Here is a 15967-nt window from a genome sequence, read left to right as displayed (position 1 = left end):
TTTCCTCCATGGCAAAGAGTAATTGCACTTACGCTTCTCCACCCCTCTGCAAATGCTGTTTCAAATCTGCCAGTGTAACAGCCCAAACGATACAGAGTCAGTGAGGAAGAGTAATTTTCTAAAGTTGTAGGAGTGGACATGGAGCTCCAGTTAAACAGTTTCCAGATGAATAACCGGAGGAACTTTCCATGTTGCCCCATGTACTTTTTACCACATGGTTTTAAATCCATTGCATGCACTTGGTGTTAACTGAACCCGACATTCATGTGCAGTTATTTCGGACCCTGCGGTGGGATCAGCATATAGGCTACAATTAAACAATCTAGCTGATCACATGCACTTTAACTGTCATTTTCAGTGACAATTAATGACATGCTTAAATCATTCCTGTTTAAATCTAAAGTGTTTAACTTTGGATGGACTGTGACAATGCTGATTTGCTGAAGAGGGTATATAATTCTCTTTTCTCTTCAGTGAGTTTTACAGCAAAGGTTTTTGTTAAAATTATGCTGCAGGACCATCCAGGAGTTCTTCATTTGACAGGGATCACAGTAACAAAACTTTGTAATCTCAAATTGATTTGGTTGGTTTGATATCAATCTCTCTTGCTCTTACCAATTGCCTTTGGAGGACACTTGTGCAATACCTTCAGACAATTGAATTTGAGCTAGACTCAAGCAGAGTCCTGCCCTATATTCCCCCCAGTACTTGGACATAAGTCTGGAACACATGAACTAATAATGTAAGGATGGGTGTGTTTGAATATATGCAGAATGCCTTTCTGCCATACCAAATAGCCACAGTCAGTTTGGAGACAGATGATGAAGATAAAGGCTTTAAACTTGTAGGACAAAGGGTACCAACTTGAACTCTGATTCTCTCATTTTATAGCTAGGTTATGAATTTTAATATCCAAGCTCATATTCTCGATACATTTTTAAGATACATATTGTTGCTGAAGGCTTAACGATTGGACTGATTAGTATATGAATTCTAAACTTGTTCTACTAGGTTATTTGCTTCTGCTAGAAGTCCCAAAAGTTATTAAAGTCTTGCTTCCCAAGCATTTTAGTATGGGGCTCATATTAAAAATCCACTATTCAGTTAAAGCTCCATGCTCAGATAGAAAAGTCCTGTAGCCAGTGTTTGCTGCGTTGCCTTGTGGTACCCTCAAAGTTTCCATAAACATTTGGAGTCCATGTCAGTCAATCAGTCCCAAAAAGATGGAGCTAGGTTGCAGTACGTTAGTCAAGTGTCGTTGACATTAATGGAACTTCTGAGTAAATATGTTTGGGGTTGAGCTTCACAAGTATTTGCACTAATATCCATGCACTATTTCCGTTTTGTCAGATGAAGTATTCTGTTTGCATTTCCTTTTGATTAATTCAATAAGCGAACATGCCTTCCTTTCTCTCAGTATGTAAGGCTTTCAAAGCAGAAACTTTTATTTCATCTCTACTTACTTTAAATGTGCCCCAGTTTTTTCTCTTTCTGGGGTGCCTGAATGTTAAATCAGGACTGTTAAGAACATGTCTAATTGTCAACAGGCATGATCAAATCAAAGTTAAGCCATTTTAAATCTGTCATTTGAATGACAAGAGTACATGCTTAGATGTGCTTCTGTTAAAACCACAACTTAAGTGTTTCATTTTGGCTGGGTTACATCTAATCAAATGTGGAGGTACCAAACTTGCACAGAAATGAAAGGGTTGTTTTTTTTTAATTTTCTGGATGCCACTCAGATTTATAGGAAGGCACCAGGCAGGGGTCTGAATTTTCAGCTTTGCAGTTAACCAAGATGGAACTGAATTGTCAGCTCCCATCTTAAAGAGCTCAAACACTTAAAGAATTGTTGTCTGCTTGTATCAAGAGATCAGTGTGTTTTGCTGGATATGACACTTGTTAAATTTGCTTCACTGCTAAGTCTGGAGTTCAGAGAGGTGTGATCACATTTAGTAGGTCTATGCCTTTCTTAAATACTGCATGTAAAATCCTAGCTTTGGGGAAATTGTTGCATGCTCCCCAAATTCTCCAGTGGTAATCTTAACTGTGAAACTATCAATGTACAGTATTTGCCACAAAACTATCAACAGACTGTTGCATCTGCACTTAGTTGCTATCATTCCATGATTCTAGATAAGCAACTGAAGTTTCCCAAATGACCAAGGACATAGACGGGAAAATTGTGAACTTCCTGAAGTTAAAAACTGTTGATTCAGTACTACTTGTTTTAGCAAAACTGGACCACTTTTGTATGTCTAGTCATTTTTCTCTGTTATTCAATTATCTTTGCTCTGAATACCGAAGGGGAACCATCTGTATTACCTTATTTTACCTTCGTATTATGGGTGTTAGGAAGAGAAATCGCTTAGCATGGTATATTGCATAAAAATATAGGTAATGTTTAGATCAGGCAGGAAGAAACTTACTGTATATTTTTAGATGGCAAAAACCTCACAAATAAAAACCAAAAATTGATGTAATGTAATTACGGTGCAAACTTCTGGGAGCGTTTTGGAGTACTTTACATTCATGGCAACTGCAGGTTAGAACAGTGTTATTTGTAGGAGGAGGAGTCCCAGCCATCCTCATGGTTTCATGGGTGACAGTAGTGCCTGGAAAATGCCAGATGGAAAGATGGTTACTGTGTTTAAGGACATGCATAAAATAGGTTCTCACCTAGTCAGTTTTGCAATAACAAACAAACCAGCAAGCCACAAACACATTGTGGAACCTGGGCAAGCAGGGGGAAAGTGGCAGTGAGTGCTTCAGATAAAAGGCAGTGGGTGGGAGATGACAACCTCCACCTGAGCTTTCAGTCTTTTCTCTAAAAATACCTGACCTATAAGCAGCACTGTTTGGCAGCAAAACACAGGGTTAGGAATCCCTTGTCTGGTGCCCTAGGTGTAGTTCTGCGCAGTCTTTTATTCACAATTGCTCAATCACTACTTTAGTTTGGAAAGCATAAAAGATGCTTTGCTCTTTGTTGGAAAGAATGGGACAGGCTCATGTGAATTGGCAGGTGGGAACCTGTGTGAGATCTCAGCCCCATTACTAGGCTGCTCACGGGAGTGGTCCGCTTGTGTGAGCAGTCATTTGTGCGTATAACAATATATGAATCAGTTTCAAGGCAGTGAAGCGGAGAAACGGATTTCATACAATTTGACTTTTTTATTGAAAAGTTTTGTGGGTATTCATGTAGTTCTCTTACTTTGGGAGCATCAGGGGAATTTGTAGCTATACTGGTGATTCTGCAAAATGGAAGGAACAGAAAAAGTGACACAAAGCCTACTTTTGGATGATCAGCAAGTTCCAATCATGTTTGGAAGCTTTGAACCTGAAGAGAGGTTCTTCTGTAGGCATGGGAATTTAGAAGAAAAATGTGAAGTGTTTTTTTTCATTTCCTGGTTGGATACATAGGTTAAATGCCAGCCAAAGTTTTAAGTTCCTTTGGTTTCAATGGGACAGATCCAAGTACCTACTTGACCCTCCAGTTGAAATCATTAGGATTTTAAAATCATCAAAGCTGCCATGGAATTTACTTCTCAACAAACATGTATAGGTTTGTACTGTAGGTTTGTGTAGAATGATAATCTCAGTGGTCACTAGGTGCTCTGAGATCAAGGGAAAAGCTTGGGGATGATTCATTTTTACTTCATATCTCTCTTATTTCTTAAATAATATATTCAATACCATGACTGTTAAAGCTGGAAATGGGTGGGGATTTAATAGAGCTTTTTGTATGTTGATTCATTTTTTTGTTGCTGTCTCTGGTTAAATAGAAAACAACTTCGGGATATAAGAGAGTCCAAACTAGCCAGTAAATTTACAGTATCTCCAAAATAACACCTTATCTATTTAAAATATTTTTAAGGATTGGCCACCACTCTCTTAAGAGTCATTGTGGCACTGCTTAAAAGCAACGTGGAAGTTCTTTTAACACTTTCCCTGGGCTGGTTCCCTTGCCACCCTGCCCTTTAACGCTGCTAATTGTCTCCAGAAGTCCTATTAGCATCAACATGGCACCTGATGCACAGAAGCTTGAGGGGATATTCTGTAGGAAAAAGAACAGAGGAAAGGATTTTTAAGAGGGTGGCATGGCCATCCCAAACATGTTATTTTAAAAACACTATTAATGTAACTTATAGTTAAGTCCCGAGTTTCTACACAAGAATGAACTGTGGCTTTATCATATCATACTCGGTTTTCTTTAAAAAATGTTGTTTTGAAACAGCCAAACACAGCCTGAACTTGAATGACCAAGGAAAATGAATTAGCCATATTTCTGTCTCTGCTGCCCTGTGGAGTTCACTGTATTCTTGTTTTGCCTTACCTAAGTAGAGTCTTAAAATTACAGTGGTACCTCGGGTTAAGTACTTAATTCATTCCGGAGGTCTGTTCTTAACCTGAAACTGTTCTTAACCTGAAGCACCACTTTAGCTAATGGGGCCTCCCACTGCTGCCACGCCGCCTGAGCACAATTTCTGTTCTCATCCTGAAGCAAAGTTCTTAACCCGAGGTACTATTTCTGGGTTAGTGGAGTCTGTAACCTGAAGCGTATGTAACCTGAAGCGTATGTAACCCGAGGTACCACTGTAATATAAACAAAAAATATTCTTGTGTTAAATGTTTCAATGTAGTAATATATCCAGATTGTGTAACCTGCCTGAGGTAGGCAGGTCATTAAATGAGAATTAGCCTGACAGCAACTGCTTTATAATTTTGTGGTGTTTTCAGCTGTGGAAGAAAAATGTTTAATCTTCTTGAAATAAGCTTTTAGTGTGTTTATCAATGAACATGGTTCATTACACAGCAACTATGCTACATAAACAACAAAAATGTGCAAGAGCTAAAGAAAAAGTGCTACCAGCAAAGATCATGGTGGTAAATTTTAAGGGTGTTATTAAGCTTGATACTTCTGCTAGTTCAAGCACTTTGGGCTGTGCAACAGAACTTCATTCCCTCTCCTATCCCTGGGTTCTCTCCAGACCTCCTAAATACATTATGGGTCTTCCCTCCCCAACCCTCTGGAACAGATTTAAGATGTGCATGGCAGGGTGGGGGCAGGTATGGAGATAAGAGAGAGGGGAAATTTCATTGTGCAGCCAAAAGCACTCCCCCTAGCAGAACTGTATACTGTAGTTTTATAGTGTCCTAATGATATATCTGAGAACATTATTCAAATCACACTGGTGCAAACATATTGCTCTGGTTTCCTTTGGACCACAACATCTTGGCAGCCCAGAACCTCCATACACCCTGCCCTGTCTTGCACCTCAAGGAGGTCACGTCGGTGATGCTAACACACCAGCTTGGCTTCGCCTTCACAGGTGCACTCCATTGTCTCTTTCAGGACAGACAGATGCCAGCAACTCTTAACTTAATGTGGTTAGGATTGCAGCCTAAGGAATTAACCCAAATGCAGAAAAGGAGGGCTTTGGGAGAAGAGAGAAAGATAGCATCCCACATAGGATCCATGCAAGAATGTCACATCTTACCTACATTAGGACTGTAATTTTGCTTATTTGATTATAAGGCTCCTCAAATCTGTAGTATTGCATGCAACATTTCCAAAATCACTTATGCTTGCAAGGTCTATTATTGTAACTCATGGGTAGGCAACCTAAGGCCCGGGGGCCGGATCCGGCCCAATCGCCTTCTAAATCCAGCCCGCAGACGGTCCAGGAATCAGCATGTTTTTACATGAGTAGATTGTGCGCTTTTATTTAAAATGCATCTCTGGGTTATTTGTGGGGCCTGCCTGGTGTTTTTACATGAGTGGAATGTGTGCTTTTATTTAAAATGCACCTCTAGTTTATTTGTGTGCCATATAAATTTGTTTATCCCCCCCCCCAAATATAGTCCACCCCTCCAAGGTCTGAGGGACAGTGGACCGGCCCCCTGCTGAAAAAGTTTGCTGACCCCTCTTGTAACTGGACATTGCTTTAACCTGAGGCTTTGAGTTCTTGACTTACAATTATTGTCTTAGCTTATGTCTTTTCCCCCTTATTTTAGACTTGGCAGTCAAGATTCCTGAAAAATAATGATGATTCCCACCCTCCTTGAAACTACAACAGTAGATTTCTAAAATACAAGAATTTGTGTAAGCTATCAGATTCTTCTAATATATTAGTATCTTTGGCTGATAATATTATTATTACTTTTTATCATCATTACTTTCTATTATTGTGGCCTAAACATGCAGAAAGTTTTAACTTTGTATTTCTTGGCTAGATTCTCTGTACTAATCACACCGCAGCAACACAAGTTATGACATTGTGCTAACTACTGAGTAAGCTTAGTAGGCAAATAATAAGAGGAGAGGATCCCAAATTGCAGGTTGCAGGTTAAGTCAGAATAAATAGACACTTCTCCAAGAGGAAAGATGTAGAAAGTGGGGTACTGAAAGGATCAATATAGGGACCTGTACCTTTAAACTTGTTCATAAACGATTGAGAATTTGGAGTGAGCAGTGAGGTGCTCAAGTTTGCTGATGTTACTAACTTGTCAGGGTCATTAAAACAAAAAGTGATTGTGAAGAGTTCCAAAAGGACTGCTCCAGACTCGGTGCATAGGTGGTAAAATGCCAAATGCAATTCAGTGTAAACAAGTGTAAAATGATACATGCAAAGGCAAATAATAATAATAATTTCACAATATACATTTTGGGGGTCCGAGATGGCGGTGACTTATCAGAAATGAGACCTCAGGGTTGTAGCAGATAGCTCAAAGAGGGTGTTGACCCAGTGTGCAACACCTGTGAAAATTTAAATTCCATGCTAGGGATCATTAGGAAAGGAAAGGGGGAAAAAGTTGCCTTTATTATAATGCAGTTATACAAAACTATGGTGTGACCACATTTGCCATACTGCATATAATTCTAGTCATCTGGTCATCTCGCTTCAAAAAGGACATGAAAAATATTCAGAAAAATGCAACCAAAATGATCAAGGAACGGAGCAGCTCGCCCGTAAGAAAGGTTGCAGTATTTGGGACTTTTTATTTTAGAGAAAATGGATGTTTAGAGAAGAGGGGACACAATAGAAGTTTAGAAAATTGCCCATGGCATGGATGAAGGAATCAGAAACAAGTGCTCCCCCCACTCTTTCGTAACACTAGAACTCATAGACATCCATTGAAGCAGAATGCTGGGAGTCTCGAGTCAGACAAAATAAAGCACCTTTTCACACAATACCTAGTTAAGCTATGGAAGTCAGTCTCACAGAAGCCAGTGGTGGCCACCAACCTAGATGGCTTTAAATGAGGATTAGACAAAATCATGGAGGAGAGAGCTGTTGAACTCTACTAGCCCTGATGGCTGTCCTCTGCCTCCACAACTGAAGGCAGCAATGCTTCTGAATACCAGCTGCTGGAAACCATAGGAGGGCAGAGGTCTCTTGTGCTTGAATCCTGCTTTCAAGTTTCCCATTTGAGCACCTGGGTGGCAACCGAGAAGAGGAAGCTGGACTAGATGGGTTGTTTTCCACATCCAGCAGGCTCTTACGTTCTTATGAGAGATTCGGATGAAGGATGGTATACAAATTTAATGAACAAGTGAATAAAATTACATTATGGTAACTCAAAAACCCAATATTCTGTCCTATTTGTACTCAAAATCTGACTGCAGTGGTAACATGCTACTTATTTTCTGGTCTTTTAGCTAGCAAAGGTAAAGGTGTCACAAAAGGCGTAAATATTGAGATTAATCACTGAACCTATTCAGCCTTGAATAGTTATTGCCAGGAGGTGAACCAATCTTGGTATCTGCCTTCGTACTCTTTCTTCTTCCCCACTCATACAGTGCCATAGCACAAGTTCAGAGGAATTAAGCATCGTCTATGTATTAGAGGGATTTTTTTTATTTATTTGTTTTTTAGTTCCTTATTTTACACTAGATTTCTATAATCTCCTTGAAAAGTTAGGAGGCAAGCTTTGGAAAATCCTTATTAATGCAACAATGGGAACTTGTAAAGGCTGGATATTCATACCAAGAGACATTGGGGACATCTTGCTGAAATCCTGTTTCACTTCACTTGGATTCAGATCACAGAGTAAAAGTTTGGAGCATTGCATTTGTAGGCAAAACATTTTCTGGAGGGTTTTTATGCAAAGGACTGACATTTTTGTTTATTGCTAAAAACCTCTGTGAATACATTTGAATTGCCATTTTATGCGTCCTCATTTTGTGAGCTTCCATCTTTCTTTTGATGCAGTCACAGTGCATTTTCTTCATCTCGCAACCCAATTCCTTCCTATCCCCCTTTCTTTAAATAAATGGGATTCTACTGTTCCCATAACCTTATTATAGTAATACCCCAGTCCTAATGACCTTTTGCTTGGAATTAAATGCAACCGAGAACATTGAAATTTCTGTCCCAGCAAAGATGCTTAGAAAAAGGATTGTAAGTGTCTCTTCTGAATCCCAAAATGGATAAAGAAATAAAAGTTTTAAATAGAACAAAGGCTCTTATGTACCATCTGCCTAATTACCAGCTGAGCTACTAGTTCAGCCTCTACACAGGTGTCATTTTATAAATAAGAATCTTTGACCATGAATACAAATTCTTTGGGAAAGTTTTTCTCTCCCTAGATTGCAGCCCCTGATAAATTTAATATTTTTATTAGCAGTTTCCTAAACAACCTGAAATAAGTTTTTTCCCCATAATTTCAGCTTTCAAAATTGAAGAAAAAGAAAATGTATTCAAATTCTACACTAGGGATTTGAATGGAAGCAGATTTATATTGGCAGCTAGTGGAGGTGCACAACTGGTTAGATTTCTGCATCTTTGTGCTTGGACTAATCCCTGTTGAACTGCTTGGATGCCTTCTTTTGTTCTTCCTTCAGAACTCATTTCATTATTCAAAATTCAAATTATAGCAAAAGGAGAGCAAGACTTTCTTTTCATGTGGATGGGTATATTCTCAGGTGCATAAAACATAAGGATAGAACATAAAGTTGGGTTGTCCTTCCTCTAAACACGAGACCTGCTCTGGTTCCCTATATTTTTGTGATGGTACTTCTCCTTGCAGTGCCAGCGTAATAGTCATGGAGTAGAAGCATGACATTGTATTTTGTGACATTGCTCCAGTGTAGTTTACCCCCATCCCAAATTTGTTTTATGGCACAGTAAAGTCTTGGCTACGCTTTTAGTTGATTCAATTGTGATTCTCAGTTTCCATCCCATTAAAATCACTGTGATTAAATGTGGATCAAGCTATAAATCTTACTCTCGCTATAAGCTTTCCTAGCATTAAGTTTAAAACAGAAGTCAGGATTTTTTTTAAAAAAATACCGTGTCCTTCCTTTTCAAGAGAAAAACTATCTTATGATGCCCATTGTGGCTGGTTGGGTGAAGAGCAGGGCAGGTAATATTATGTACAGCCCGGGGTAGCAAGAAGTAGAGCCGGAAACAAGCTACACCTGCTAAAATTCTCTCTTCTAAACAGCTGTTAAAACTGCTTATTCTTGTTAAATCTTCACATACTGTGGCTGCACCTCTTTCACATGCATGCTGTTCCTAAGATTGCAGCTCTGTAACATGCCTATTGTTCTGGGTTTGCTGATGAATTTGTGTTTCTTTGTATTCTTTAGTGGCTTGTGTTTTACATTAAAAATGACTGTCAGAATTCAACAAACATTTTCCAACAATTTTGTATGTTTTAAAGCATGTTTGTACGTTTCTTAGAGACCACCTTGCGTTAGGTATCAGTTTAATTCATTAACAAGGGAGCATTTATTTACATGGGAGCATTGTTTGTTAAATCCGCCAAATAATGCTCCATATTTATCTACTTTAAAAAAGATTGTTCAACACAAAAATAGTTCCACTGGAATTTTTTCATGTTATCGTATCTTGTCTTCCATAAACATATCATGACTTCCACCAAATCCTATAGTTCCTTACCTGGCAGAACTCAAATATAGGGTTGTGCCCTAAATATTTGTCAGCTATACATACCTAAGCAGTTCTCCACTGATACAGTGAATTAGATTCAGATTCAGCATTTTCGTGAAAATCTGCTTCACTATACCTGATATCTCGTTTGACAACCTACCCCCTCCGATGACCCAAATGTAGAGGACTAAATAGGGAGTAAGTGACAGAAAATAAGAATGAGAAGGGGGAAGGTGAGCTGAATCACTAGAGAAAACAGATGGCAAAGAACTATAGAGTTCAGACTAAATCCCAGTGAAATTAATGCTAGAATAATCCCCATTACATACTTTTTATTTGACTACTAGGTTCTACAGACTGTCAGACAACCCTGTCCAGCTTCTGATATGGGATGGATGTTGTTGCTTTCTAGCATTGAATGGTGAGATGTTGGCTACCATTGCAATCTGCAGTATCCATCGTCATTGACACGGTGATGCAATTTCTCTTGTGTTAAGAGAACGTTTCTGCTGTGCAGCACCTCCTGGGTTGGGTTACAATTAAAGAAATTAACACAGAAATATTTAGTGCCCCACGGTATGAAAGAGCAGTATGAAAGCAATAAACAGCACTTCAAATAAGCACCATGTGTAGATAGCAGATGCCCCCATGTCAGGTTAAGAGCTGAAAATGTAAGGGCTGAATCGAGAGCAAACGGCATCCACCAACTAGGGTGGGATCATTCCGTATCATGTTGACCCCATGTTCAGTGACAGTTACCTGCAAGTTCAGAAATTTATTGTCCCATTGAAGGAAGGGAAAAGGTGTTTTATTTTTACTTATTCCTCTTTCCCATCCAATCCATTGTGACCCCGAAAGGCTGACCCTCTGGAATGGGTGGGAAGTGTTACTGAGAGGTGGTGCCGGAGGCTGTAGCAGGAAGACAAAACCAACAAAAATTAACTCCTTCCTCATTCTTTACATGGGAACTTCTGTTGGATCCTATTCCCTTCTGTTCACAAATGTGCTGGTCTGCTTCCAACCCACTACGTGATTCTTAATATTTCTCTATATTTGTAAAGTTATGATTATGCAGGTGTGTAAACCAGGGGTCAGCAAATTTTTAAAGCCATGGGCCGGTCCACCGTCCCTCAGATCTTGTGGTGGGCTGGAGAAGTGGCACTGGGGGGGGGGAGCTGGAAGAAGAGGCAAGGGGGGCAAGTAGTCGCCCTCCCCACCCTCTGGCCGCAGCTGCTGCACTTACATTCCCAGGGGCTGCCGCCAACCACCACCACCACTGCCGCCACCGCTTCTCGTGGGTAGGCAGAGTGAGCTTGTCTGCTCTTCTCTCTGGCCCACAGGAGCACCAGGGCGGCGGCGGCAATGGCGGAGGGAAGATGAGTGGCACGAAAGGGCTGGCTCTGGAGAGGGGCTGCTTAAAATGGCGCTCAGCCCAGCCCCCTTCCTCCTCTAGGCAGGGCGGAGAGAAGCCAGGAGGAGGGAGGGAGGAGGCGCCACAGCGGTGTGTGTGTGTGTTTGTGTGAAGGGGGCGGAATGGCGCAGCCTGAATGAACAGAATCCCCACGGTGATCCACGGACAGTCCACGGGCCAGATCCTGAAGGCAATTGGGCCTGATCCAGCCCACAGACCTTAGTTTGCCGACCCCTCTTGTAAACTGTAGGGCCCCGATTTGACTCCCCTTCTGCTGCTGCATCTGAACCTTGCTGAGTCCCCAATCTGTTGCTCTACTTGCACCATACTGAGCTCCTCTCGCCCACCTCCTCCCTCTAAGGAATTGGCATCAACATTCACACCTGGGAAGACAGGTGAGTAGCATCACCTTGATTGTCCCACCCTCACCGACTGCTGGGTGGAAGGTACATATGCTTCAGGTTACATAAGCTTCAGGTTACAGACTCCGCTAACCCAGAAATAGTACCTTGGGTTAAGAACTTTGCTTCAGGATGAGAACAGAAATCACGCAGCAGCAGTGGGAGGCCCCATTAGCTAAAGTGGTGCTTCAGATTAAGAACAGTTTCAGATTAAGAACGGACCTCCGGAACGAATTAAGTACTTAACCAGAGGTACCGCTGTATGCAGATTTCACAAATAATCATTGGGCATAGATCAAGATTGAAAATGTTTAGTAATTTTTTTTAATATGTTTTGAACAAGTATAGGGGTAAATGAAACACATGGGTGATCTGACTGCTTCAGATTCAGAAATGGCAGGCTTGGAATGAGACAGGGAAGAGAGATGCTGAGAATTGAATAGTGTACTAAGTAGCAAGAAGTGGCAGGTATCCAGTGATGGACTGCCAAAGAAATCTTTATTGTTGAGAGAGAGAGAAGGGGAGGCAAACAGGAAGTAGCATTAAGATGGGTAAGATCATCCATCAACAGTCTCAGGGACTCTGGCTGGTTTCTGATAAGGTGGTTAGGTGCTTTTGGAAGAGTTATCCAAGTGGAAACTAGCCAGCTGAAATTGCTTCTTGCTAATTATGTCCAGCTATGAATTGTGTTGTGAGTGCAATGTGAACAAAAGTCAAGTTTGATACTGGATGCCCTAGGCCTAATCAACTACATGTGTTATTTCACATGTTGTTTTGTGTGTGTGTGTGTGTGTGTGTGTGTGTGTGTGTGTATGTGTATGTGTGTGTGTGTGTGATATGCTTTTTTGAATGCATGTTCCTTGTGCAACAATTTAAAAACATGGGCATGATCTAGACCCTTGAAAGATGTGTTTCAATAAAACGCGTTGCAAACTTTGTATGAGAAATTGGGTTGGCAAAAATGGGACTCCACAGCGCCATCTAGTGTCACAGTGTTAGAATGCATGAACAACTTATATAAAACACTTTTTCTTTGCCAATGTAGTGAGTGCAATGTGTCCATGGTGTTTGTACTCAGTGCAGTTATTTTTGACAGCTACCAAGGATTTATACACCAGATAACCTTAGATGGGTATATAATCTGTGGGTGGTGACCTGTTTATCAAGTAGATAATTATTTTTGAATGAATTTATTATGGCTGTCTATGAACATATTTCAACCTTGCTGCACTTTTTGTGTTGATACATACTTAATAGGATTTAGTGCCATTGGGAATTAAGTTACAGAAGACTGATATGTGAAAGAGCAAGTATATTGAAAATCTTATAACAGGGTTAAAATGGCAATATTGTGTCTTACACTAAGCCTCTTCCACAGCACTGCCATTATTTTTCTACCTTTTCAATAGGATTCATTTTAAAGTTATGATACTGGAGTTTCCTTTTCCTTTCCTTTTTTTAAACCTCAAGATGTTATGCTCTCCTATGGGAGTAAAGAGGAGCTGGGGGATGCCTGTGAATTCTTCATCTCCATTTAAAGGATCATGTACTGGTGAAACAAATGCTGTCCCAAACAAAACATTAAACTTACTTATCTACAAGTTCGCTTTCAGGAGTATTGGAACACCAACGGTATATTTACGTTACAGACTTAAACTGGTATAGCAACCATTCTCTGTTCCCAGGAAATCGTGGAAATTGATCTGTGAATGAATGACTAGGGATGAAGAACACCAGGATCCTCTGAGTGTTGCAGTTAAATGGTATAAAACTAAAATAATATGGTTGTATGCCTTAATCATGGGAGGTCAGAAGATAGATTGCAGTCTACTGATGCTGGCCAATTTCCAGTGAAACAACCAGTGCCTGCTGTCACTCGGATACATGGAAGGAGTGCTAAGCTTATGTAAGAATGACTGTGCACTTAACATAGATTAGCTATGTTTTCACTTTTGTAAACAGATCCTGATAAATGCTTTTGCTTTGTAAAAGGAAAACAAAAAACAGACCTTTTAAGATGGATGTTAAGCCACATCTGCCCTAAATCATGCAGTTGGGATAAATCAGGAAGGGAGTTCACTCTACTTCAGCCCTAGACCGCACATGTCAGAAGAAGAGCAAAGAAGGCGAATTTTTAAGACTGTTGCATATGATACACTAAAGGATTCCCCATGCCATGGTGATGGTCCTGCTGGACAGCTGCTGTAGATAAACGTGCTATTACCATAGGGATGTGTTTTCAAGGTAATACACACACTGTCTCCTAGATACTATAACAATACTAACGAAAGCCTTGTAAAGTTAGATATTAAGCACTGACATGCTAAGCCAAACCATGGCTTTGTTCAGATAAGAAAATGAACAGGTTTCTGGACTGAAGAGCTTTACTGCATCCATTGAGACTACCTGTGCCTCAAGTGACAGGCTTTCTTTGGCATCTTCCCCACCGCATAGTAGACACAGTTCTGCACTCTAATCAGCATTCGGTGGGGTTCAATGCAATATTTCCACCAGTTGTGCTCTAGCCTTTGCCCATCCTGTTTCATCACTTGGAAATCCCTGGTATATCAGGGATCAAAACAAGCTCCATAGCAGAGAGGGCAACCATGAGTGTTTATGCCAATAAATAGCCCATTTCATCTCTCCGTTCAGCAGCTCCAGAGGCTCAGCAGGATCGACAGTTCTTTCCAATGGAAAAGCGGAAATCCAGTGGGTTCCTTGAGTCTCCATGGATGGGCATTTTAAACTGGTTTTCCACCACTACAGGGAGAAGTAGCCATAGCAAATCTAAAATTCACCAGAATTTGGTCTGACCATGACAATGGAGTGATTTCAGCTCCCTATCCCTGTCAGACCATGTGAGATCTGTATGCTACCTCCCTCCAGTCTCTTTTATGGCTAAAGTGAGTTAGGTGAAGATTCTGATAATGTCTTCTGTGTTGTGTGTTTTGAACATGCACCTCAGGGATCCTTGAGTGATGCTGACTGTGTTATCTTTTCAGTGCCAAGTGGACCATTTTCATAGTGTAGGACTTTTAAATTGTGTTAGGTTTAGTTTGTTAGTTTAATCTGGTCTTTATGTAATTTTTTTTCTATTGCTGATTGCTTCCCCCCTTAACTCTATGAATATGTTGGTGTTTTGCTTTAATATTGCTCAGACAATTTGCTTGTGCCCCAAAAGAAGGATGTAATTAAAACAAAAAACAAAAAAGCTTGTCCCTGTGGCAACTGTCCTTACCCTGATGCAATTTCTCCAACAGTTGTAATGCCAATCTTCCTGATCATATGAAAAGTGCTTTTGTCAATGCTGGATACTGGGAAAGTATCCATGTGGCTAGGACAGCCCACACAGTGAGCCATTACAACAGAGCAAAAATAATTGTGACATGGAGATAGATCATATTGAGGACAAAGTTAAACATAGCATCCAGGTCAACATATCAGTGGCTTGCATAAGTTTACCTGGATAATTTATAGCTGAGTTGAGATCTGAGTCTGGAACTCATTTCTCATACCCTTAATCATTCTGCTACCTCAGCTTCCAATATCTGCTACAGCAGCTTCTGAATTTGCAGTTCTGTGTACACTTCGGAGTAAGCCCACAGAACACAATAGACTTACTTCAATAAACATGCATAGGATCAGACCATATGATGTGTAGGAACCAAGCCATTTAGGGATGAGTAATTCAGCCCATTAAGAGCTGAACAATTTATGCCTTTGTTGGGACTTTTGCATTATTAGGTTTAAAGAAATTAAGCACTGAATTCTTTAGGCCCTGTTTTGTTTACAAAATGAAACTGTAATCAGGGGAGAAGAAAGTTGCAAGGGAATATAAGAACCTCTTCTTTGTTTGCCTTCAGCTTCTTTTCAGTTAAGCAAATATTAAAAAGTGATGCCATTTGGTATGCAGTATGCATAGTGTTACACGCCTCCCACTGTCTAAGCAGAGAGATTCCTTGGTTTCCAGGGTTTGGTTTCCTTGGAAAGGAGGTCAGCAGAGACTGCGGTGTCTTTAGAATTTACATTGTTTTATTTGCACATATATACAACATGAGCCTATGATGGAGGGGCTCACAGTATTAACACCCCAACACATCTTGCTTCTCCCTTAGTCACAGCCTTGGATTCCAGCACAAATCAAGCATGTGTCTACCTCCAGATTCCTGGCTTGCATTTCTGCCCAGTTCTCTTACAACTGGCTACTCTTCTATTGTCCTTCCAGCCAGGTGGGAAGGGGAAAAGCCCACCCATTTGCC

The 15967-nt window shown here is 40.5% G+C and overlaps 1 protein-coding gene across 4 annotated transcripts in view; it reads left to right on the top strand.

Annotated features, from left to right (window-relative positions):
- KLHL1 (kelch like family member 1) overlaps positions 1-15967 on the top strand; it is a 125165-nt gene that overhangs the window by 1431 nt on the left and 107767 nt on the right. The gene's annotated exons all lie outside the window — the stretch shown is intronic.

The sequence above is a fragment of the Podarcis liolepis genome (assembly GCF_965112155.1).
Source record: "Podarcis liolepis genome assembly, chromosome: 4".
Taxonomy (NCBI): Eukaryota; Metazoa; Chordata; class Lepidosauria; order Squamata; family Lacertidae; genus Podarcis; species Podarcis liolepis.
Note: the sequence above shows the minus strand (reverse complement) of the source record. Positions and strands in the feature narration are given on the sequence as shown.